Source organism: Rattus norvegicus, chromosome 5 (assembly GCF_021556685.1).
Source record: "Rattus norvegicus strain SHRSP/BbbUtx chromosome 5, alternate assembly SHRSP_T2T, whole genome shotgun sequence".
NCBI lineage: Eukaryota > Metazoa > Chordata > Mammalia > Rodentia > Muridae > Rattus > Rattus norvegicus.
This window is the reverse complement of record NC_141538.1, coordinates 129,592,493-129,618,564: the sequence shown is the minus strand read 5'-3', so window position 1 is coordinate 129,618,564 and position 26,072 is coordinate 129,592,493. Positions and strand designations below refer to the sequence as shown.

Genomic DNA, 26,072 nt, shown 5'->3' with positions numbered 1-26,072 from the left:
CTGTCGAAACCCTAACGAAAGTGATAGAATAATGACCTCAGGTCTTTTGAGGATTCCCATCGTCCTTAGAGTGAAGGGAGAAAGAGAAATATGTGCAGAGAGAAAAGAGGAAAAAGAAGAGAAGTAGGAGGAAGGAATGGGGGAAAAGAGAAGGAAAGGGAAGAGGGGGAGAGAGGGGGAGGGGGAGGGGGAGGGAAGAGGGAGAACACCAAAATCTCTGGATTATATGTAATGTGGGTGAAAGCTCTGGTGTCTTAGTTTCTGGGAGAAGAACTCAACTATCTTCAGGGATGCATAACAAAGGGACACTCACTCCTCTTAGCAGCCATGTCAGCAAGATGCAACCAGTTTACCTCGGTTACCTCCTACCTTCCTCAACTCCCTGTCTATTCAGACAGGGACAGTCTCCTTCCTGGAATGGGAGGAGGCCTTCTTGGAAGCTGTCCTTGCAATTTAGCTGTGATTAGCTGTAATAGATACAATCGTACACTCAAGGACCACATGTCTTGCAAATGTGCCTGGGCTTGGAGGAGGGGGCTGTCAGGGAGCCAGTCAGAGCCTGCCAAGATAGGTGGAACAATCCTCTTCTCTGGCCAGCTTGGCTGTCTCACACCTAGCCCCAAGCCTTTTACTTCTCACCCCTGCTCTCACCTGTATTAATCTTAACATTCCTTTGAAGCGTAATCTTTTGTTTTCCCTGTGTTCTCCTTTGGTTTCTGTTGAGAGGGGAGAGATGGGTAGCTTAGCTTGACGACTTACAAGGAAACATATACATTAAGCTAAATATATTTTTGCAAGTCGTCAAGGAAAGCCAAGGCAGGAACCTGAAAAACGTGAACTGAGGCAGAGACCATGGAGGAACACTGCTCTGGCTTGCTTCCCTTACCGTGCTCAGTTTGCAGTCTATTTCTATACAACAAAGGACCACTTGCCCAGGGGTAGCACCACTTACAGAGCCACTCCCAAACTAATAAGTAATCAAGAAAATACCCATGGATTGGTCTGTAGGCCAATCCGATGGGTGTAATGTTTCAACCCGGGTTCCATTTCCCCAGGTGACTCTAGTTAGTGTGGAGTTGGCAGCACACAAGCTAACCTGCACACACAGGCTAACCATACACACAGGCTAACTGCACACACAGGCTAACCCACACACAGGCTAACTGCACACACAGGCTAACCCACACACAGGCTAACCCACACACAGGCTAACTGCACACACAGGCTAACCCACACACAGGCTAACCCACACACAGGCTAACTCACACACAGGCTAACCCACACACAGGCTAACCCACACACAGGCTAACCGAGCACACAGGTTAACCCCCACACAGGCTAACTGCACACACAGGCTAATCCACACACAGGCTAATCCACACACAGGCTAACCCACACACAGGCTAACCCACACACAGGCTAACCTACACACAGGCTAACTGCACACACAGGCTAACCCACACACAGGCTAACCCACACACAGGCTAACTGCACACACAGACTAACCCACACACAGGCTAACCCACACACAAGCTAACCCACACACACTAAACTAATAGGGACACACATAGGGACAGTTGCCCCTGAATTTTCTATCCACAAAGGGGAAAAACACGGACCAGTCAAAACAATGGTTTATGAACAGTTTTGATTGTTTCATGTGGTTCCTGGAAAGGGACCTCATTTTTGAGTACTCGGAGAGTACTCAAAAAACCCCGTCAAAGGGTTTTTCACTAAGAGTATACTCAGTTTGTGTCTTATTGAATCTCGGCCAGCTGATGCCTCTTGATTTTCTTGCTGAGGGAGACCTGGGGCTTGTTTACCCGTTCCATTGTGATCACTCACCAAGTCTGAGGCAATAAGAATCAAGGACCCTGTGACCCTGCTGTGGACTGAGCTGAGCCACCCACTAAATTCATGGGTATGAAAGGAGAATTATACGAATTCTAGGTTTGGAGATACAAAATTAAAAGAATAAACCCCAAAAGGCCACAGACCGAGGGCTAAGCCCTACAGCCAGGACTAGCAGGCCATAAAGATAAGGGAGCACAGGAAACACTGTCTAGGCAGGACTGGCAAGCCATAAAGATAAGGAAAGGAATGCAGAACAGACCAGGAGTACCGGATCTGACTCACAGGCCACCTGGCAGGAAGAGATAAGCCCCAGCCCCCGACATCCAGGATGCCCCAAACCTGCCAATGTGTGTAGCTATACCTTATTACCTCATCATGTGAAATAGCCAATCATATGTGAACATGTCTATGTGCCTCGTTTGAATCCACCAATCCCCGTAACTATGCATCTGCTTCTGTATGCCCGCTTCTGCTTCCCCAATCCCTATAAAAGCCCCATGCTGGGAGCTGCTGGGCGCGCAAGTCCTCCGAAGAGACTGTGTGCCCGCAGGTACCTGTGTTTTCCAATAAACCCTCTTGCTGATTGCATCCGATTGGACTCGGCTCGGTCATTGGGCGCTTGGGACTCCTCCTGAGGGAAAGGTCCTCTCCGGGGGTCTTTCATTATGGGGGCTCGCCCTGGGATTTGGAGACCCTCCGCCCAGAGATCACCGACCACCCACCGGGAGGTAAGCAGGCCGGTGTTTGTCTTGTCTGTTGTGTCTTGTCCTGTGAACGATCGATCAATAGGCTCAGATCTGGGGACTATCTGGGCGGGCCAGAGAAGGAACTGACGAGCTCGGACTTCTCCCCCGCAGCCCTGGAAGACGTTCCAAGGGTGGTTGGAGGAGAGGGAGATCCGGATCCGTGGCTCCTCCGTCCGTTTTCGGAGGGATCCGCACCCTTGATGACTCCGTCTGAATTTTATTGGAGTAGAGGATCCAAGACCCTCGCTGACTCCGTCTGAATTTTTGGTTTCAGTTTGGTACCGAAGCCGCGCACCGCGTCTGTTTGTTACTTGTTTGACTGTTGGAATTGTTTGTCTTCTTTGTGACCTGACTGTGGTTTTCTGGACGTGTTGGTGTCTGTTAGTGTCTTTTTGACTTTTGTTTCGTGTTTGAATTTGGACTGACGACTGTGTTTAAAATCTTGGACTGACGACTGTGTTTGAAATCATGAAACTGTTTGCTTTGTTCGTCAAAGAGTTTTACTTGGTCCTGTTGGTGCTTAAGTTAAAAGTTGAAAATAATTTGCTTGAGAGAAATTGTTTTCTGCCAGGAGTTTTATCTTTCTCTCTTGAGCCTCCTCCCCAAGGAGAGATGCCCCAGGTTGGGGGGCAGAGAAGCCCCTAAAATAGTTTCAAAAAGAATCTACAACTGTGAAGAACTTTGTTTTGCCAGTCAGGATTAATGTTTTCTTTTCCATGGGCCTATATAGCCCACTGAGACAGTTTGGTAAAGGGCTGCTACTAAAGTCCTGAAAGCCCCAGGTGAACTGGTTACAATTCTTTTGTCAGCTGCTTAGTATCTAGCACCCAGGTTCTAACCATCTCTCCATCCTTTTGTTATTAGTTCTTACTGGAAGCCTAGTGTCATTTGGAGGCTGGTTCTCTTGAGAGGCAAAGCCACCAAGCTGACACTGAAGAGAGGTACTCCTTAAGGGAAAATCTAAGTCCAGAGAGACAGCCGGTAACAGACAGGCTGCCTTTTTTGGCCTTTTTTGTCCAAGAAAGCCTCCTGGTTTAGCTGTGTGACTAAATGCTGTTTGCCTTCTTCAGTGGACCTCTATTCTCAAGATTCTCTTGTTTTCTCGCCATCCCATTTGAGATGCTTGTTAGTAACTGTTACAGGTCTTCTTTACCACTGAGGAAAGACAGAATCCTGCTAGAGGCCAGAAAAAATGTTCCAGACATGGGTGGAAGGCCCTCACTCCCGACTGACTTCAATACGCCTGAAGGTAGGGAGTGCTCCGGGTCTGCCCCCAGGCTCCAAGGGTGGGTCTCCTAGGGGCTGGAAAATGCCCCACCAATCTGGCTAAGATAAGGAAAGGGTATGAAGAGAAAGTTACAGAAATTTGAAGGGTTAAGCTAAGTTGCTGAGAGTTAGTATAAGTTACAGAGAAAGTAAGGTTAAACAAAGAGAAAGAGAAAAGAAGGTAAAAAGAGCAGGAAGCTAGGGAAGAAAAGAGACTAAAAGAAGAGGAAGCTAGAGAGCTAAAGAGAGATAAAAGACAAGAGAGGAACATATACTGGCCACAGTAGTTAGGGAACCTAGGAAGACAGTACCTGGCAACAGAAGAGAATTCCTGGCTAAAGATCAGTGTGCCTAATGCAAAGAAAAAAAAGACACTGGGTCAGGGACTGCCCCAGAAAGAACAAGAGGGGACACTGGAGAGCCTCTCGGTCCTGGAGTGCTGGCTGTGTGCAGAGATAGGAGGGAAGCCTGCCCAGTTGTTTTATGGATACAGGGACCCAATGCTCTGTGCTCCTATGCTCCAGTGAGCCAGTATCCAAAGACCTTGGGTACAGGGGGCTACTGGCAACAAACAATACTTATGGACTGCCCGAAGAACAGTGGACCTTGGCGTGGGCCGGGTAACCCACTAGCTCATGGTCATCCCTGATTGCCCCTATCCCTTGCTCATGAGAAAATTGCTCTCCAAAATGGCTTGCATGGGGTAAAATGGCTGGGTGAGGCCATGTGTATGCATATCTACAGACTGTGAATGTGGAGCTTAAGACCTGTCTCAGTGCACCAGTACCTGATGCTGGGAGATGTGTGGATCAGTGCTTTTCTGCCTGGAACACGTCACTCCTGCCAGCCGGGCACTAACAATTATCACCCAATCCAGGACTTAAACTGTGATAGAGTGGCTGATGTTTTGCCTTTGAATAGAACATCCCAAAAGATGGGACCACTGGTCAGCTGCGATGGACTAGATTCTCCACTGGTTGGGGACAATCTGGTCACCTTGCTGCCCAATCCTGACCTGGAGCCACTGCAACATGAGTGTCAAGCACTGGCAGAAGCCCATGGGTGGAGGAAAGACCTCTGCGACTGGCTGATTGACCCCTGCTGAAAGCCGAGGCTACCTTGTCTACAGACGGGAACAGTTCTCTTCATGAATGAAGGTCAGAGACAAGTGGGTGCTGCCATGGTGGACAACACAATGTCATCTGGGATGGCTGAACCTCAACCCCCCCTCCCCCGTACATCAGTGCCGCAGATGCCTTTGCCATCTCTTGGATGCCTTGGTGAAGCCAACAACTGTGAGTACTATTCATTGCCCAGGACATCAGGAAGGAAGAGATTCAGTGGCATGGGGCAGTAACAAAGCAGATAAAGTGGCTCGGGAAATGGCTATGCAGGAGCCTATCCTGGTTGCAGGCCTGCAAGAGACAGCCACTGGGAACTGGGATTGGACTAAGGGATGGCCTCACTTAGAAAAGGCCCAAATTGCTTAAAAGATAAAGGACAATGGCACACTTGAGGGGAAAGCTATACTCCCCAGAGAACAAAGAAAAGACTCACTTTGCCAAATACAGAAATGGACTCATTTAGGAGATAAAAAGTTTGTCCAAGTAGTTAAGTGTATGTAATAGACTTTAAGATTTTAGCCAGAGAGGCAGTAGAAAGTATAAGGTATGTCAATAAGTGAATGCTTAGCAAGCAAACAGGGCAAAGAGACCTAGAGAGTTTAGTGAAAAGTCGAAGTGAACTTCACTGAGATAAAACCAGAAAAATATAATCACAAGTATCTCCGAGTGCTTGTAGATACTTTTTCAGGAATAGAAGCTTTCCTCACCAAACGAGAGACGGCCTCTGCAATCATCAAGAAGATACTGGAAGAAATCTTCCCCCGATTTGGAATGCCCAAAGTAATCTAGTCAGACAACGGCCCTACTTTCGTTGCCAAGGTAAGCCAGGGTGTGGCCAAGTATTTAGAGGTCGATTGGAAATTACATTGTATTTACAGACCTCAAAGTTCAGGACAGGTAGAGTAAATAAATAGAACTCTAAAAGAGACCCTGACTAAATTGACCATGGAGACTGGCACAGACTGGGTGGCACTCCTTCCCTCTTGCTCTCTTCAGAGCAAGAAATACCCCTTCCAGATTCAGCCTTACCCACTTTGAGATCTTATATGGGGCCTCAGCCCCCCTGACTGTATTAGATGATGTTACTGAACCAACATGTCATAGTGCCATAGTAATAATGATTTGTGTGCCAGGCTAAAAGACCTACAGGTGATACAGAAAGAAATCTGCTCACAGCTGACAGCAGCCTATGCCCCGGAGGCCCCTGAGTTCCAGGTCGGAGACTGCAGCTACACTGAGCCCAGACATTCGAGCCTCACTGGAAAGGACTGTACCTGGTGCTGCTGACCACCCTGACAGCTGTCAATTCTCAGCCCTCACCAGCCGTGTACTAGCTGTTGGGGCTGAGAGCTGGGACCTAGAGGGAAATTCAGTCATGTTTGTCCTGGGTTCTATCAAGATAGGTGTGGGATAGGCTTGATTTCTATTACAAATGATGTAACATTGCATATGTTAGTACTCCTAACACTTCTTGGGACTGTGCCTCAGGAATCACAATCTGTATAAGTTTAGAAGTTCTAAAAGCTAGTCATGACCTTGGTGTGTAGGTTTAGATAGTGTCCAGATTGGAATCCTGATGCTAAAGACTTAGTAAGAAAAAAAAAAGAGTTGAGAATTACTTAAGGCTATCTAGGTGCTGCAAGGGCAGCACAGGACATCTGCCATTGCCCTGCAATGCAAGGCTTATAGAGAATTCAGAACTGCCATTGACTCAGATATAAAAAGAGTGAAAGACTTTTTAGCTGACCTCCAAGAATACCTAACCTCCCTCTCAGAGGTAGTCCTTCAGAATAGGAGAAGATTAGACCTGATATTCCTTAAAGAAGGAACCTGTGTGCTACACTGAAAGAATGTTGCTTCTATGCAGACCATTCAGGAGTAATTAAAGACTCCATGAATAAACTTAGAGAAAGGTTAGACAAAAGACAGAGAAGCGTATCAGGGATGGTTCGAGAGCTGGTTTAGTAGATCTCCTTGGATGACTACCCTGATATCTTCCCTTATCCTTCTTAATTTTGCTTCTGCTTCTGATTATAGGTCCATGTGTGTTAGAGAAACTAGTTAATAGGTTTGACTCCTACAAAAAGATAGAGACGCTCAACAAGGTTAGTTTGAGTCTTGGTTCACTCGGTCTCCCTGGATGACTACCCTACTCTCTGCTATATGGCTGGGCCATTACTAATAATTTTCTTGGTTTTAGTTTTTGGACCCTACGTGACAAACAGGTTAATTGCTTTTGTTAAAAATCGAGTGGGTGCTGTGTGGTTGATGGTTCTGAGACAATAGTACCAGTCAGTTAGGACAACTGGTGAGACCAAATACGAGACTAGATATCAAAATTCTAAGATTAGAATTATTTAGTAGAAGGAGAAGGGAATGAAAGGAGAATTATACGAATTCTAGGTTTGGAGATACAAAATTAAAAGAATAAACCCCAAAAGGCCACAGACCGAGGGCTAAGCCCTACAGCCAGGACTAGCAGGCCATAAAGATAAGGGAGCACAGGAAACACTGTCTAGGCAGGACTGGCAAGCCATAAAGATAAGGAAAGGAATGCAGAACAGACCAGGAGTACCGGATCTGACTCACAGGCCACCTGGCAGGAAGAGATAAGCCCCAGCCCCCGACATCCAGGACGCCCCAAACCTGCCAATGTGTGTAGCTATACCTTATTACCTCATCATGTGAAATAGCCAATCATATGTGAACATGTCTATGTGCCTCGTTTGAATCCACCAATCCCCGTAACTATGCATCTGCTTCTGTATGCCCGCTTCTGCTTCCCCAATCCCTATAAAAGCCCCATGCTGGGAGCTGCTGGGCGCGCAAGTCCTCCGAAGAGACTGTGTGCCCGCAGGTACCTGTGTTTTCCAATAAACCCTCTTGCTGATTGCATCCGATTGGACTCGGCTCGGTCATTGGGCGCTTGGGACTCCTCCTGAGGGAAAGGTCCTCTCCGGGGGTCTTTCAGGTACGTATTATCCCAAGCCCCCAAATGACTGGAGTGGGTGGTGGGACCTTTGAGGGCACAATCAAGGTAAACGAGGTCATAAGAATGAGGCTCCAGTGCCCTTGCAAGAACAGACAGAAACGATTCTGACACTAGAAACTGAACCCAGCATATCCACATAGTCAATAGATTACTGAATTAAATCTCTAGCCACCCATTCTGGTAAGAGGTTAAGCTTTTCATGGGCAGGCGTTTATGGAAAATTGCTAGTAGACACTCCACCCCTAGCCCCTACGTGCCTTTTTTTTTTTTTTGAAACAGGGTCCTGTGTGTCCCAGGCTTGCCTCAAACTCCCTATAGCTGAGGCTGGCCTTGATTTTTCAGGCTCCATCTCCTAGTTTATAGAGTGCTGAGGTCCAAACCCAGGATTTCCTAATTCTAGGTGTTTGGTTTTATATCCTGGGAGAAGGAAATGAGGTGCATATTTTACCTATCAAAGCAGCCCGAGCATCCAGGTTCTCTCCCAGCATTTCTCAGTCCCTACTTGGTATACCCCCAACCCTGAACTTTCCTGCCCAGAGGCTGGGCTACCCTTCCCCCAGAGGCTCTTCCCTATATAATCCGGACATTTTGGTGTTCTCTCTCTCCCCTCCCCCTCCCCCTCCCCCTCTCCCTCTCTCCCCCTCTTCCCTTTCCTTCTCTTTTCCCCCATTCCTTCCTCCTACTTCTCTTCTTTTTCCTCTCTTCTCTCTGCACATATTTCTCTTTCTCCCTTCACTACACCCTGCCCCTTTCCCCATGGCAACTTCCCTGGCCTTGGTCCTTGGGGGCGGTGAACTTGCTTCAGGAAGTGCAGCTTCCCAATAAACCTGCCTTTAATATAATCTGAATTGGCTCAATTCACCAGCAGCGAATAAATAACTTATCACTGGGTACACACTTTACCAACTGAGCTACACTCCCAGCCTCTTATTTAAAATGTTTATTGTAAAATATTTTTTTAAAAGGTCTGGAGAATGGCTCAGTGGTTAAGAGCACCGACTGCTCTTCCAGAGGCCCTGAGTTCAAAGCCCAGCAACCACATGGTGGCTCACAACCATCTGTAATGGGATCTGATGCCCTCTTCTGGTGTGTCTGACAGCTACAGTGTACTTATATATAATAAATAAATAAATCTTTAAACAAAAAAGAAAGAAAAGACTGAGTCAGGAGGATTGCTCTGATAGTTGGAGGCCAGCCTGGGCTACATATTAAGATCCTGTCTCAAAAACAAAACAACAACAACAAAAAAGGGATAAATCTAGAAATTAAACATTCTGAAATTTAGAAAATATATATATATATATGTGTGTGTGTGTGTGTGTATAAAAGTATCACACACTTGTAAACCCATCACTAGGGATAAAAGACAGAAAATAAGGAGTTCAAGGCAAGCCTCAGCCACATAGGGAGTTCTAGGCTAGCCTAAGCTACGTAAGACTCTGACGCAGGGGAAAAGCTCATAAGGAGTGATCATAAGACAAATATGTGTCTATAAAGTGTTGGTGAAAAATAGGATATTATCATACTAATGGAGTCTCCCACGGGACTCATTTTTCCATATTATATTTCCCTTCCCACAGAGTCAATTCGTGCCCTGATTTTATAGTAATAATTTTCCTGCTTTTCTTTATATGATCTGTGTACCCCAAAACAATATTGTATTAGTCAGGATCCTGGCCAGAGACAGATGATACACTCACATTAGGGTAATGTTAAAGAAACTACTTACAAGCCTGCCAGCAGGATGTGATAAGATCATAAGAATAAATTGTTTTTCTGAGCTGACAACAGTGTTCTTATCTCTTATTTCAAGGGGAGAGAATAGGAGACAGGGAGGCAGGGGGAGGGGAGGAAGTAGTTACTGGCAATCAGAGACATTTGTGGTAGGAGGAGGAAGGGAACGAACCACACTACACAGGGCACAATAAAGCACCGGAGAGTGACAGCCACCTGCCATCCTCTAGTACTTCAGCCTTCCTAGGTCCCTCCCAGGAAACAAGCCTCACCAGAGTCAGAAATCAAAGGAGGCGATTGGCGAAATCTCTGCCTCCCTGGGCCCAAAGAAATATGGAGAGTGAATCCAGAGACAAGTGCAGGACAACTAGCAAATACATTGATTTCTCAGGCCAGTTGATGTTTATATAAATGGAATTATATAATATATGCTTCTGTGACCTGCCTCTTGGGCTCGTTCACAGTGGGAGTTCAGACATACAGCTATATAGTCCACTCTCAGTTCAGAATAATAGTCCCCTATATGAACTGCTGAGCCATTCTATAGCTGAAGGACTTTTGAGCCCCTTCTAGATATTTTAAAAAGATTTATTTATTTTATTTATATAAGCACACTGCAGCTGTCTTCAGACACCAGAAAAGGGCATTGGATCCCATCACAGATGGTTGTGAGCCACCATGTGGTTGCTGGGATTTGAACTCAGGACCTCTGGAAGAGCAGTCGGTGCTCTTAACCACTGAGCCATCTCTCCAGCCCTAGCTTTTTAATATTTAGAACTAATATTGCTGTGGGCTTCCTAATGTAGATCCTTTGGTACAAGAGTATATGTTATGTATACAATTGTTATGACTGCGAAAACATACTGAGATAAATCTCTAATACAACCACAATTGATATCTCAATATGCTCTAACGTTGGAATGAAAGCTAATTTTTTCCCATACTGGTAATCAATTATTATATAGCATTATCTTTTCACAATTACCTACGAATACCTTCTACAATGCAAATTTTGATCTTATCTTGCAGCAGGATTTTTTTTCTTTCTTTTTTTTTTTTTTTTTTTTCGGAGCTGGGGACTGAACCCAGGGCCTTGCGTTTGCTAGGCAAGCACTCTACCACTGAGCTAAATCCCCAACCCCAGCAGGCTTTTTAAAAATAGATTCTTTGTATATTTTTCTATACTTTTGACAAAAAGTGGGAGGTCGGAATTATTTATAACACACTTTGATATCTCCCTTCCTACTTCTTGTGTAAGCCCTTGTCTTGGCCCTTCCAGGAACAAGCTAAGCTCCATGAAAGAGCCTATTTGAATTTAATGACAATCAAACTGGATCTAGGCATACATTCGAGGCTATTTGATATTTATAAGTGTTTTTATTTTAAAGTATGAAGGCACATTATTTAAAAGTAAGAGGACACAAAAAAGTGAAGGTAAAAAAAATATTGTGAGAATATATGTCACTATTACCACCGCCATAGCAGAATATGGCCTTTTAGACTTTTTCCCTCCTCTTCTGGTGGGTTCTGGGGATTGAACGTAGGATCTTGTGTGTGCTGAACAGGTGCTATACTATTGAGCCACATCCCACACCCCTAGATCTTTCTTCTGATCTTATAATAATTGACAATTTATAACACCAAGTCCTCATCTTAAATGATGGCCCAGATTTCGCCTGTCTAAGCTCTGAATCTCTTTCTGTAAATTTATATCATGTTCTCCCTAATGGAATGTACGTCCTTGTTAGATCTAATCCAAGGGACTCTGTATCTTTTGTTGCTTCGTTGAGTTATCTATTGGTTTTTGAAGACAGGGCTTTTCCTGTGGGACAACTCTGACAGGCCTAGATTTGTAGACCAGGCTGGCTTCAAACTCGTAGAGATCTACCTGCTTCTACCTCCTGGGATTAAAGGCCTGTACCACCATGCCTGGCTGAATTATATCTTTTTAAAAATTGCTTTTGACCTAGCAGTGTGTGATGGCTTGTATATGCTCTGCCCAGGGAGTGGCGCTATTAGAAGTTGTGGCCCTGTTGAAGTAGGTGTGGCCTTGTTGAGTAGGTGTGGCCCTGTTGAAGTAGGTGTGGCCCTGTTGAAGTAGGTGTGGCCTTGTTGAGTAGGTGTGGCCCTGTTGAAGTAGGTATGGCCTTGTTGAGTAGGTGTGGCACTGTTGAAGTAGGTGTGGCCTTGTTGAGTAGGTGTGGCCCTGTTGAAGTAGGTGTGGCCCTGTTGAAGTAGGTGTGGCCTTGTTGAGTAGGTGTGGCCCTGTTGAAGTAGGTATGGCCTTGTTGAGTAGGTGTGGCACTGTTGAAGTAAGTGTGGCCTTGTTGAGTAGGTGTGTCACTTTAAGACCCTCATCCTAGCTGCCTGGAAGCCACTATTCTGCTAGTAGCCTTCAGATGTAGAACTCTCAGCTTCTCCTGCACCATGCCTGCCTGGGTGCTAGCATGCTCCCACCTTATGATAATGGTTTGAACCTCTGAACCTGTAAGCCAGCCCCAATTAAATGTTGTCCTTTGTAGGACTTGTCTTGGTCATGGTGTCTGTTTACAGCAGTAAAACCCTAACTAAGACATGGAACAACTCAGAAGTAAGCCACTACTTAGGACATATGAGACCTTGAGTTTCACATGATCCCCAACAATACAGAAAATAAAGGAGGAAAGGAAATTTGTTTCCTTATTACATCCTTAGTCTCTAACCCAAGGCCGAGCATGCAGTGTGTGCTCAGGGAGAACTAACTAAACGGGGGAGTAAACGCATGTGTCACTGCAGAGGGAATTAATGAACTACGCACAGGAGACATTCTTGCTATTTTGTTCTATCTTACCACAGTCTTTGGCTCTCAAAGTCTTCTTTTTGAAACATATCCCCTAGAGGAGTGGCAAATTAGACTATAGTTATATTTCAAGTATCTCAGTAGCAAGATTAGCTTATTAGTATCTATTATGTTGTAGGATCGATGTGAGCATGTGGCAATTTTTCCCTTTATTTGTACATGAGTATTACCTGCACGAATGTTTGTGTACTGTATGCTCGCAGTGCCTAAAGAGGCCAGAAGAGGGCACTGAAGTCCCTGTAATTGGAGTTACTGATAGTTATAAAGTAACTGCGTTGGGTTGACAGAAGCATCTCTTCCGTTCCAGAGTGTGCAAATTTTAATGCTGGGGAATGAATAACACTCTGTAAGATTGCATAAACACCAGTTATCTGAAAAGTGATGATGTGTGCACGTGTGTGTGGTGTGTATGTGTGTGTGTATTTGTGTGTGTGTGGTATGTATGTGTGTATGTGTGTGTATATGCGTGTAAGTGGTGCATATGTGTGTATGTATGTATGTATGTGTGTGGTGTATGTGTGTGTGGTGTGTATGTGTGTGTATGTATGTATGTGGTATATGTGTGTATGTATGTATGTATGTGGTATATGTGTGTATGTATGTATGTGTGTGGTATATGTGTGGTTTATGTATGTGTGTGTGGTGTATATGTGTGTATGTATGTGTGTGTGGTGTATATGTGTGTATGTATGTGTGTGTGGTGTATGCGTGTGTGGTATGTATGCATGTGTATATGTGTGTGTGTGTGTGTGTGTGTGTGTGTGCGTGTGCGTGTGCCTTTGTATGAATGTGGAGTTGTTGGTCCTCACCTTCCACTTATTTGAGATGAAGGCCTTGTCATTAAGTCATGCAAAGACAACCAAGTATTTACTTGCTTTCTTTCACCTTTATCAACATTTCTTCCTTCCTCCCCTCACCTCTCTTTCTTTCTTCAAGGTTTCATGTAGCTCATGCTGGCCTTAAACTGACTGATATTCCTGCCTCGGCCTCCTTGGTGCTGAAATTACAGACATATGCCATCATGCCTGACTCCATGAAACAAAATATATATGGCAATGCAATATCATGGAAATATCTCTTATATTCTAAGACTCTGGAACTTTTGCTGGATCTCACAGTCAGAGTTAAAAAATACCCTCAGGTCTCTTAAGACTAGCACCTTATTGTATATTCAAACTGTGACTAACCTACTTTTAAGAGAACACACTTTCATCTCCACACTTGGGAAATGGAAGCAGGTAGACCTCTGAGTTTGAAACCAGCTTGGTCTACATAGTGAGTCCCAAGACAACCAGAGCTACATAGTGAAAGGGGCAGGGAGGGGAAAGAAGGGTCAGGTTGGGTCAGTTGGAGTCAGGACCTATACAGTCTGGGGCTGACCAACAACTAATACACTCTCCTCTGACCTTGCTTCTGTGAGTGTCAGTGACAAGCACGGCTAATCAGTGCATCTGTCACTTTTCTGTTTCTGTGATCCATCATGTGCACCATGACCCAAAGCAACTTGAGAAGAATGGGTTTATTTGGGCTTACAGTTCCATAGGGATCTGTGAGTCCACTGAGGAACCAAAAGCTGGCAGTAAGAGATGGGCCTGGTTGTAGGAGCCGGAAGCTGAAAGATCCTATCTTCAACGTAAACAAAAAGCAGAGAGCAAACCAGAAGTAGAGTGAGGCCGTGAACTCCCAAAGCCCGCCTCCAGTGTGGTGCTTCCTTCTGGAAGCTTCTGCATCCTAAAGGTTCCACGGTCTCCTCAAAAAGGTCCTGGAATTGGGGGGCATTTATCATTCAAATCACCACACTGAGCTATCTAGCAGCTTGTTTCTTGAAAGATGTTCCAACAATATCAAACAAAATAGTGTGGTTGCCAAGTCAAAAGGAGCTGGAACCTGAACAACTGAGAGGAGGGGAGTATTCTGTTGTTTTTCTTACTGCCGGGATGGCAGTGCTTGGCCCTGGGCGTGTGTCCTGGTTATTGCAAAGAGAGCTGGGTCTCTAATGGCAGTGTATGCTCCTAGGCTCCTCAGCATAGGGAGGAAAGATAAAGCCCAACCCCAGCGCCAAGAAGTACCTCTTTCCTTGCTGCTTTGTAATTGCTCTCCACAAACACTTCCCCGAGTGCTACCCTGCTGAATAGCTGCAGATTTCACTACCATGCCTCACTGACCCCAAACCAGGATAGCTCTTCAATAAGTGCCTCAATTCCTGACCCAATCCATTGGAATTAAATTAATTCAGGGAGGATTCATATCAACTAGTACACTAACTGTACAGATTAAGGGAAGAGATTCGTGGGTTTCAAGTTCTGTATTTTCTATGTGACAGGGCAAATTAAAAATCCTCTCTGGATCTGAGGGTATGGCTGAGTTGATAGGGAGTTTACAGAGCACACACAAAGTCCTGGGCTCAGTCTCCTCTAGCACTGCATAAGCCAGGCCTGGGGACACCTGCCTGCAATTCCTGCACTTGGAAAATGGAGCAGGAGGATGGCCCTACATAGGGATCTTCTCTGTTATTCCTCCTAAATGAGAGTAATAATAGTGCCTATCTCCTAAGGATAATAATAGAATTGATCTCATCGGGTTACTGTGATCTTAAAGTGATGTATAAGTGAGAGACTTAGAGTAGCCTGGAACCTAGTGAGCACATTCGTGCTAACTAAAGCTGACTGTGGAGTCTGTGCCAGTCACTCATCTGAGAACTGACATAACCTAATTTTATCCTAGCAGAGGTATCATCTGAAAGGTAAGTGGCTTGCTCAAGGCTCAGCATAAACAGCATGAACACACAAGGCAAGGTCACTGCTACCATGAAACCTTTATGAAGCAAATAATTTTTTTCCTGGTGGTAAATGCAGTGCAGCAGCCAGAGTAAGATGGGGGGATGCAGCAGAGACAAAGGATTCTCTGAGGGAGCACTTCCCGGTCAGTGCCCTGTGCTCAGAGCTATCTTGGTTTACCTTGACACATTTTAATGTCACTCAATATTTTAGTAGAGCTATCAGATCCTCATTTCCTTTGTTCATGGGGCCCCCAGACCCTTAGGCACATTTGTCTACTGCTTGTTTGGTTTATTACAGGAGGAAAAGAGTGTACCTTGCAGGAAATGTGTTCTGCATCATTAGAAAATCCACAGTAACCCGGCAATTGCAATCTAGAACAGCAAGTTCTTTGGCTGTGAGCTAGAGGGACAAAGGGGTACAAAGGACAACATATGCTGACGTTCGGACCTTCAGTTTATCCTGTTTATCCTGATCAACAAGAGATTGTCCCTCCCCTGTTCACCGGCAGTCCTCAGTCTTTCTACTACTATTATTTAAATAATATTCTCCCTCCCTCCCTCCCTTCCTCCCTCCCTCCCTTCCTCCCTTCCTCCCTTCCTCCCTTCCTCCCTTCCTCCCTTCCTCCCTTCCTCCCTTCCTCCCTTCCTCCCTTCCTCCCTTCCTCCCTTCCTCCCTCCCTCCCTTCCTCCCTCCCTCCCTTCCTCCCTTCCTCCCTCCCTCCCTTCCTCCCTTCCTCCCTTCCTTCCTTCCTCCCCTGTTTCTCAAACTGATCCCTGGGGAACGACCCATTCCTGTGCGTCTCTGTCCAGGCTTTAAGTATATTCTGTGGAATAACCTGGCTACACAGCCAAGGATGCTCTTGAATTTCTGATCCCCTTTCCCTCCCTTACAAGTGTTAGGATTAAACGTATGCATCACCATACCCATCCTATGAGGTGCTGGGGATTGAACCCAGGGCTCTTTACATGCTAGGCAAGCACTCTACCAACTAGGCTACATTCTCTCCAAGCCCAACACTCTTCGTCTTCTGCACACAAAGGGCCTTTTCTGTTCTGTAGACTGAGGCTAGGATCAAGATATCCACAAGGTTGTCTCCACCAAAGGCTTGTGGTGGGGTGGGGCTGGGGAGTGTTTTCTCTCATGCACATCTCCAAGCTTCTGGCATTGGCAGCCCTGCTTTGCATTCCTTAGTTTGCTTTTCCATCACTCCAGTCTCTGCCTCCATCATCATACGCCATCTCCCTTGTTCTGTGTCCTTGTACATGAAGAATCTTTTTACTTACTCTGATAAACACCTAAGTCACCTAACTTGGTGATTATATATCCACAAATAACTTCTTTCCAAATAAGGCCGCACTCTCCAGTCCCAGGAATTAGGACTTACTAATTTCTAAGATAGCACACTTTATTTTTCTGCACAGTGAGGGATATACTTTTGCATGAGAGCACCTTTCTGCAAACTGGGGACATCCCCTCTGGATGGATACTGCCCCTCTGCTCATGGCTTACTGACCTGAGAACACCTATGTGTGAATTATACAAATATCCATTGTCCTAGAGCAGCAGTCACCCACCAGAACATAAGGTTTGTGCCTACAGCCGAGGCTAGATTTCCGTCCAGCCCTCTCCCACCTTCTTGACAGGATCTCATCTATTCAGCCATATGTACCTACCCTTGCCTGCTCTGCTTGCTCTGCCTGCTCTGCACTCAGGTGGCTGCTTTAGTCAACCTTCCCTCCATATCTCCTTCCAGTCTTACATGCAGTGTGGGAGAATCAAAACCCATTCCTGTTCTCCGTCTAGTTTTTGGCTGTAGTTTGTGGAATGATCTGATTCTGTAACTCCTAGAACCAACTGATTTTTTTTTCCTGTCTAACACCTGTTCCCTTCTCTTCTGGAACCCACGCCCTGGTTCCTCTGTGCCAGCCACTCCTCTCGTGTTTGAAGTTCATCCTGTTTGGATGCAACTAAACCCTATTCCAGTCAGAACAGCTCATCCTTCAGCATGGTGATCGATCCTAGACTAGTCATCCTAGTCTATTGATTCTATCCTACCCCATGATCTATAACTTTCGCTCGAACTGTGAAGCAGAGGCCCTTTGTCTCTGTGCAGATGGCTATATTGGTGGGGTGCGTCTGGAGCAATAGACAAGAAAGCTATGCCAGACGAGAGCGGAGCCGAGACACAGATAATTGTTACAACTTAATCGCTTGGTTCCAGCTATGCGCAATGCCAGATAGATATGCCTGCTAAACTGTCCATGAACTGACTGATTCTCCGTCTGTTGTGATTGGTAAGCATGGGTTTACATCTCTTGTAATTAAAAATTGTCTTTTTATTTTTATTTTATTTTTGGCCTTTTGAGACAGGGTTACTTTGTGTACCCTTGGCTGTCCTGGAACTTGTTCTGTATACAAGGCTGGCCTCTAACTCACAGAATTTGCCTCCCAAGTGCTGGGATTAAAAGTGTGCACCACCACACCCAGCTTTTTAAGTTATCTTTTTAAAATAAAAAAGTATACATATGTTTGTGGGCACACATGCCACAGAGCACATATAGAGGTCAAAGGGCAACTTTTGGGAGTCAGGTCTCTTCTACCTTGTGGGTTCCAAGGATTGAGCTGAGGTCATCCAGTTTGGGGCATGTAGTTTATCACTGAGGCATCTCTCCGGGCCCTAATTGAAAGAATTGCTACTGACTACAATATCCAGTGCGTCCATTGCCTGTACTCAATCCTTCTAGAGCCCCCATGTCCATCTGGGCGACCGAGGTCTACTTAGTGAGGAAGCATTAATTAGGCTAAGGAAACTCCCCATCACACCATTGGAGATCGGAATGAGAAGCAGGTGGCTAATGGGTAAGGAGAAAGCACCTTCCACATTTTTCTGAAGTGACCAGTTCTGTGGTTTTGCTTCACTTTCCTGTGAGCTTCACCACTTTTCCTGCTCAGGGTCCCCTCTGTGGGAGTTAATACTGATCTAGGATGCTGGAGGCAGATATGGATCCTTACTCTCTACCTCCTCTGCTCTCCTCAGCACTGGCTGTGAGCAGCATCCTGGCCGGCTCTCCAAGTGCACTTGCAGCATGAAACCTTTCCTAGTATTGTATCCTGACCACCACTGCCCCTTTCTGAGTCCATCAAGATCTTCTTGTGTTGCACTGTACTGAGCCTGTATCTATAATCCCCTTTAAGGTATCTGAAGAAAGCAAGAGTCTCCTTCCAAACTTCTTTTAGAGATTTATTTATTTGTGTGTGTGTGTGTGTCTGTCTGTCTGTCTGTCTGTCTTCTAGAATGTATGTGCACTTGTATGTGGGTACTCTCTGAAGCCAGCAGTGGGCATCACATCTCCTAGAGCTAGAGTTTCATGTGGTTGTGAGCTGTCCAACTAGGGTGCTGGGAACCAAACTGGGATGCTCTGCCAGAGGAGCAAGTGAGTGACTCTTAACTGCTGATCCATCGTCTGCCGGACAAACAGACAGAGGTACCATCCACAGACATTTAGAAATGGAAGCCTCTGCTTTCATACTGTGTGTGGCACTGTATGTCTATCACCTGTTTATATTTGTACTGAGAATACAGTGTGAGATTACACATTTCACAGTCACTGAAGAGAGGTGACAGTACGTAGAACACAGAATTTTTTTTTTTTTTCCTGGAGCTGGGGACCAAACCCAGGGCCTTGTGCTTGCTAGGCAAGCGCGCTACCACTGAGCTAAATCCCCAACCCCGAACACAGAACTTTTTAAAAAGATTTTTAAAAACTTTTAATTGGTTCTTTGTGAATTTCACATCATGTACCCTGATCCCACTTAACTCATCAATACCCCCTTGAACCTCCCCTAAAAGAAAAAAAGTCTCATTGTGGAAGCTATAGTATTCTCTTTTGTCCATGCTTCTTTGCTTGTAAATGTCCGTGGCAATGACTTGTTGGTCTGGCTTAAGGCCTCTGGTTTCTGCTACTCTATCAATACTGGAACCTCATAGGGATCCCTCTCAGATATCCTGTTGCCCTGTGTCATAGAGATCCTGTAGAACCTGCTCATTTATGCACTCTAGGAGTTCATCAATGGAGTAGATGTTGAAGTGGGCCAATGGAGCCCTGGATTTGGGTCTGAGAGATAACAGAGATGGTCAGTCCACCAGCTCTCATGCCCTTGGGGCTGGCTCACCCACAACCCCCACAGCTCTTCCCTGCTGCCCGGATGAGGTGCACGGTCTGCTCTCCCAAGTGCTACAGTCAATGAGGGACATGGCCAGTTCCCCCACTCTTTTAGTTCTGAGCCTAGCTCTCTCATCTGCCTTAGAGCAGGTGAGGAAAGAGGGAAAGGAGCAGGGTATCTCTCCCTTGTCTGCACTACCACCCAGCAGGCAAGAGGCAGGGCCAGCTCTCCTATGCACACGTCCTGGGCACAGCTCACCTTCAGCCCCCACATCCAGGGCCAGCTCTACTGTGTCACCAAGGCAAGGGGCAGGGCCGGCACAGAGTGCAGAATTTGAAAAGCAGCAAACATCTGCTTAGCTAGCGTCTGAGGCAGAGAGACGTGAGGGCTAATATTCCTTTCTCTGCTTGTTTCTATACAGGAACGACTCCAGTTTTTGCTAATTGCTCCTCCTGAGGAATTCTGTTCAGCCTGTTGTGGTGCATCTTCTAAGCCAGCACGAGACCAGCCTGGTCCCTAGCTGAATAAATTAACAGTGAAAATCAGGGGAATTGAAGATGACATGTTCTAGGTGAGGAGACATCTCTCTGTGACCAGTGTGGCCCCCAGTTCTGTGATATGAGGAAACCTCTGTGGCTCACTTCTGCCTGGGGATTTAATTTCTAGGATGGTGGAATTTTTCCCATGAGCACAGAGGAAGCAAGATGTAAAGCATACATGATATGATATGATGCCTGTCATCTCCGGCTCATCCAATAGGCAGAGTTTAGGGCAGGGCTACCTACTTGTATGGGGGAGACTCCAGCTTGTTCTGAAACCACTCAAGCAATTTACTACCTTCCATCAGTTTTGAGTAGGTTGTTTCATGGATACAGACCTCGGTTTTCCTCATCTGAGTACTGGGCTCAAAAAGCCTCCACAAGGTGGTGTCAACGACCATCAGGGTAACAAAGTGTTCCAGGCACTTGTGTGTGTGTGTGTGTGTGTGTGTGTGTGTGTGTGTGTGTGTGTGTGTGTGTGTGAGAGAGAGAGAGAGAGAGAGAGAGAGAGAGAGAGAGAGAGAGATTGATTTAGTCTAACTGTAGCCACTATGGAGTCTCCTGTCTGCTCCTTCACAACAGTTCACGGCACTGCTCACCTCTAGAACATGTATCAAGTTTCCATGAGGCAACTCACTAGGAGGAAGAGGGTCCTTCAGCTGCTTCTGCTGACTTTTATTCTTCCTCCTTTTCTTCTTCCTCTTCCTCATTCTCTTCTTCCTTCCCTCCCTCTTCTTCCTCTTCCCCCTCCTCTCCCTCCTCCTCCTCCTCTCCACTTTTAGCTTCAAGATACTTCTCTGAAGCCAATCAATGCCAAGATGTACTGACCCTGACAGTTCTAATTTGGTTTCTATGGCCAAACTATGTATTGGGAGTTTGCAGGGTGGCTTGAAGAGGGTGGAAGGACTCATTGGAAATGGGTTCTATGAGGAATTTGCTCAGTTTTTGTTCTACAGCGAATACTCCCTCCTCAACCTTACAGACCATGTAAGCCATTACTGTTTATTTTGTTCTGTCAAGACTGGATCTCATGCAATTTTATTTTTTTAAACATGGGTTCCTGGGATTGAACTCAGATAATTAGGCTTTCATTGCTAAGTGCTTTTACCTGCTGGGCTATCTCAGCCACCTGAAAGAGGATATGTTTGTTGTACCATTCAGTCAGGTGCCTGGTGGTAGTCCAGCCCTTCAGGGAGTCCAACAATGTCAAACAAAACAGCTGTTTATTGCCATGTTCCTTGACTCTTCCTTTTCCTGATTGATTCTTCTCCCATGACCCTGATCTAATTCCCGCCTCTACTTCCTACTCCAGGCTCTACTTCCTGTATTTTCCCTTCACATGTGGGACTCTCATCAGCCCTCTCTAGACTATGGTCCTTAGTGCCCTTGGGGAGATACCACATTCGATTTGAAATTGGATTCATCTCCCCACACTGCCTGACTGGGATAGCATGGTATAGTCAGCATCACACGCCTGGCACCTGTGTACCACATTCTGCACTAAGTGATTTTTGAGGAGTGGCAGTATCGGACTGTGTGGTTTTGTAGGAGGAAATGTGTCACTGTGGTCTTCTAGGCTCAGGCTCCACCCAGTGTAGAACAGTCTCCTTCTGCTGGATCAGGATGTAGAACCCTCGGCTCCTCTCTAGCACTGTGTCTATCCGAGTGCCTCATTGTTTCCCACCATGACACATGACTAGATCTTTGAACTATAAGCTAGCTCTCAATTGTCTAGCCGGGTCTCCTCTCTGATATTAAATTTAGATTTGCTATTTGAGATGTAAGGAAAATTAAATATTTTTCTTTATAAGAGTTGCCTCAGTCACGGTGTCTCTACATAGCATTGAAACCCTATGACATCATTCTGCCAGCCCTGCGAGGTGGATATTATTTTCATCTTACATATGAAGTAACCAAAACTCACAAAATTAGTGATTAAAAAATCAAGAATTGAATCTGTGAGGCTGCTAGCCCTCTCTACTTAACTGTTCTTCCACAGCACCTCCTTGGACCCATTCCTGTGGTCTGATGTTTAGAGAAATTGAAAGGTAATTTGCCACGTGCAACTATCTACTTCTTTGGTTTTCAGGCTTCTAGTTGTCCTCAGAAAGATTGTTCCGGACTTTGCGTGCCACACACGTATTGCTCAATATATTAAGTCTTCCTTGAATTGGAATGTATTTCTGGTTCTTAAACACAGCTGCCTGCTGCATCTTCTCAAGCATGGGAGTCTGTATTCCAATTTCAATGCCACAAAGATTTCTTTTCTCTTTCTTTGCTGCCCTTGAGGCACCTCTATCCTAGGTCAGTCAGGCCTGAGTCCCTCAGCCCCAGGAACCAGACCCATTAGCCTGACTGGGTGACAGAAGGCTGCACAGCTTTACATGTTTTTACCATAATATAGACTCAGGAAGGCTTTCATAATGAAAGGATCCTGCCAAGATTCACTTTTCTACTTGCAGCTCTTACAAAAAAAATGGGCATGGAATCAAAGTGCATTGGTGCCAAGAGGGCCCACAAACACCATCTGGTCCAAATTCCTGAAGCCCAGAGATACGGAGTGACTTAATCAAGGTACCCCAGACTGTTATCATCATTATCCAAATCCATTGTTGGACCTAGGGAAAGACACATCAGGAACCAAAGGGTGCCAGGAGTCCAGTCCTACTCCTCAGGGACCTGCTAGAGTCCAGTCCTACTCCTCAGGGACCTACTGGCTGCTCTGCTCTCTTTTACCACTTCTATCCAGGTCTCCTCTCTGAGATTTCCTATTTAGGGATTTGCTATTTGGCCACTTCAAAATGGTAAATGTAGGTAGGCTACAAGACAGACTCTACATACCCATTCTGGTCAGTGGTGGAGTCTCACAATGGTGGACGTCTGTGAGATGGAATGAAACAGGTACGGAGGAGTGGTGGTGGTATAGAGAACAGGTGGTAGAGATGGCAGCCATATTTCTTATTCAGATTATAGTCTTGATCAGAATCTCACCTGTTAGATTTCTTGAAAGACCTAGGTTTGTTTTGTTGCTTGTTTGTTTTTGAGACACAGGGTCTCATGTATCAAAGGTTGGTTTGTGATTCAACATATAATGGGGGATGACCTTGATCCTCCTGCCTCCACCTCCCTAGAGCTGGTGTTCTGCCACTACTACAAATTCCTGCAGTACTGCGGATAGAGGCTCTGTGCCTGCTAGGTAAGCACGCTACCAACTAAACTATAATGCCACCCCCATCCCCCAAACCTAGTTTGAAAAATTAGAAATTTGTACTTTCAAGTTGGGAGGATGTATGGGGAAGGGGGTTGAGAACCAGAGAAGAAACAATATACTTTTAGTCATAAGTTAGTAAGAGCCTAAGGCAAGGCATATTACTGAGGGCTGGGGAGATTACTCAGTTGGCAAAGTGTTTGATCCATAAGTATGAAAACCTGAGTTTAATCTTTAGCATGCGTGTAAAAGCTGGACACAGTGGTGCATACCTGTAAGCCCAGAGCCTTGGAGGATGGGGGCTTGCAGGGGCTCATTGGTCAGCTAATCTAACCAAAGGTGAGCTAGGCTCAGTGAGAGATTCAAAAGAAAGAAGGGGGGAGGAGGAGGAGGAGGAGGAGGGAGAAGGAGGAGGAGGAGAAAGAAGGAAGAAAGAAAGAAGAAAGAAGAAAAGAAAGAAAGAAGAAAAGAAAGAAAGAAGAAAGAAGAAAGAAGAAAGAAGAAAGAAGAAAGAAGAAAGAAGAAAGAAGAAAGAAGAAAGAAGAAAGAAGAAAGAAGAAAGAAGAAAGAAGAAAGAAGAAAGAAGAAAGAAGAAAGAAGAAAGAAGAAGAAGAAGAAGAAGAAGAAGAAGAAGAAGAAGAAGAAGAAGAAGAAGAAGAAGAAGAAGAAGAAGAAGAGCGATTGAGGAAGACACCTGGCATCGATCTCTGGCCTCCCTGTGTGTGGACATAGAGGCACACCCCCATATATATACTGAGGTGGGGGTAGGGGTGAGGGTGAGAGAAGGTCTCTGAAGCTGTCTGATACAATCAAAGGATGATATAATGACCAAATCTAGAAGCCTAGACAAGAGGCCTCTTTCTCTTTCTTGCTGCCTCTTCTCCCTCTCGCTCTCGCTCTCATTCTCGCTCTCGCTCTCGCTCTCCCTCTCCCTCTCGCTCTCCCTTCCCCTCTCCCTCTCCCTCTCCCTCTCCCTCTCCCTCTCGCTCTCGCTCTCGCTCTCCCTCTCGCTCTCGCTCTCGCTCTCCCTCTCCCTCTCGCTCTCGCTCTCGCTCTCGCTCTCCCTCTCCCTCTCCCTCTCCCTCTCCCTCTCCCTCTCGCTCTCGCTCTCCCTCTCGCTCTCGCTCTCGCTCTCGCTCTCGCTCTCGCTCTCCCTCTCCCTCTCGCTCTCATTCTCGCTCTCTCTCATGGCTTGTTCCTTCTTCATACAGACTAGAGTTTACGCATGTCGAGGGCAGGATACCACGGTCTTAGACTGTACATCCTCACATATTTGCCACTCGGAAGAAAAGCTAACAGCACCAACTTAAAAACAACTTTAGGGAAGCATTCTGATTGGCTTTGCTTTAATCACATGATCCACTGACAGGTTTTGCTAGAATCACGTAGTTTGGGTGAGGGAACAGTTGTACTTCCTAAGGCCAGACTGATTTTTCCAGAACAACTGAGAGACACCAAAGTTGACTATTATAGAAAGTTATTTATTAGAGGTCCTGTATCATATAGATTCAAGACTAGCAACAGAGTCAATTAAAAAATATACTATCTTTAATAATGGAAGTCTCTGGATTGCTTTTTTGTGTAATATAGAAACCTTAGTTGCACTCATTTGGGTTTTTTTTTAAAGATTTATTTAATTTTTAAAATTATGCATATGTATGCGTCAGGGAGGTGGGGTGTGCACACGTAAATGTGATTGCTCACAGAGGCCAGAAGATATCAGATCCCCTGAGAATGAAGTTACAGGATACTGAGCTGCACAACATGTGTTGGAAACTGATCTTGGGTCCTCTGGAGGAGCAGTGTGGTACTATGAATATGCTTGGCCCAGGGAGTGGCACTATTAGGAGGCCTTGTTGGAATAGGTGTGGCCTTGTTGGAGGAAGTGTGGGGGTGGGCCTTTAGACCTTCCTCCTAGCTACCTGGAAGACAGTCTTCTCCTGGTTCCCTTCGGAGCAAGAAGTACAAGTCTCAGCTCCTTCTCCAGCGCCATGCCTGCCTGGACACTGCCATGCGTTTTGCCTTGATAATGGACTGGACCTCTGGAGCTGCAAGCCAGCCCCATTAAATGTTGTCCAGGTTTCTCATTAGGAATGCCAACTCTGCTACAGTGAGCCCTACAGATGGTCCATGCCTCAGGGACAGGAAAGCAGCGACCTGCTTGATAAGGATCAAGACCCCTCTACTTAAGTGTCCTCTTCCAAAGTAGACTATTTGGACAACTAACAAACGATGCCTGCCCCATCCTGAGCCATTCTGACATTTCTCTTTGGGGATAGCTATAGAGAGACTGAATTTAAGATCCCAGGGTATTCTCCAGGCTTAGTCCTGGATAACTTAGAAAAAGTCCATGTATTAGATTGAAAATTTTCTGGCATTATTTTATAGCTTCTCCCAAAGGGGGTTCTCAGCCTTCCTCATGCTTTGACCCTTTAATACAGTCCCTCATGTTGTGCTGACCCTCAACTATCAAATTATTTTTGTTGCTACTTCATAACTGTAATTTTGCTACTCTTAAGAGTTATAATGTAAATATTTTCTATGTGACCTCCAGGAAAGAGTGGTTTGACCCTCCCCCCAAAGGGGTCATGACCCGCAGGCTGCATTGGGAGATGACATCTCTGTCTCTACCTCTTAAGACAGAGCTTAGCCGTGTGGTGGCATTAACCAGCCAGTGCATGCAGACAGAGGCTTGAGAGGCATTTCTGCATTAGAATATAATCTCTTGCTACCCAGAAAGCGTCTGCCCACCGATGGGCAAGTCTGGATTGATTTGTAGAAGATGAGACTACCTGGAGAGAGACCTTACCTGACTGCCATAATCAT

General features: G+C 45.7%; 1 long non-coding RNA gene across 2 annotated transcripts; it reads left to right on the top strand.

Annotated features, from left to right (window-relative positions):
- The first annotated feature begins 2,356 nt into the window (after positions 1-2,356).
- Positions 2,357-7,884, top strand: LOC148005974 (uncharacterized). 2 transcript variants are annotated; one of them, XR_015621051.1, is made up of 4 exons: positions 2,357-2,582; positions 2,712-3,849; positions 5,679-5,809; positions 6,124-7,884. It is a non-coding gene; the product is annotated as an uncharacterized LOC148005974 (long non-coding RNA). The 2 variants fall into 2 exon arrangements; XR_015621050.1 differs by lacking the exons at positions 5,679-5,809; positions 6,124-7,884 and having other exon boundaries at positions 2,712-4,043.
- The last annotated feature ends 18,188 nt before the right edge of the window (positions 7,885-26,072 follow it).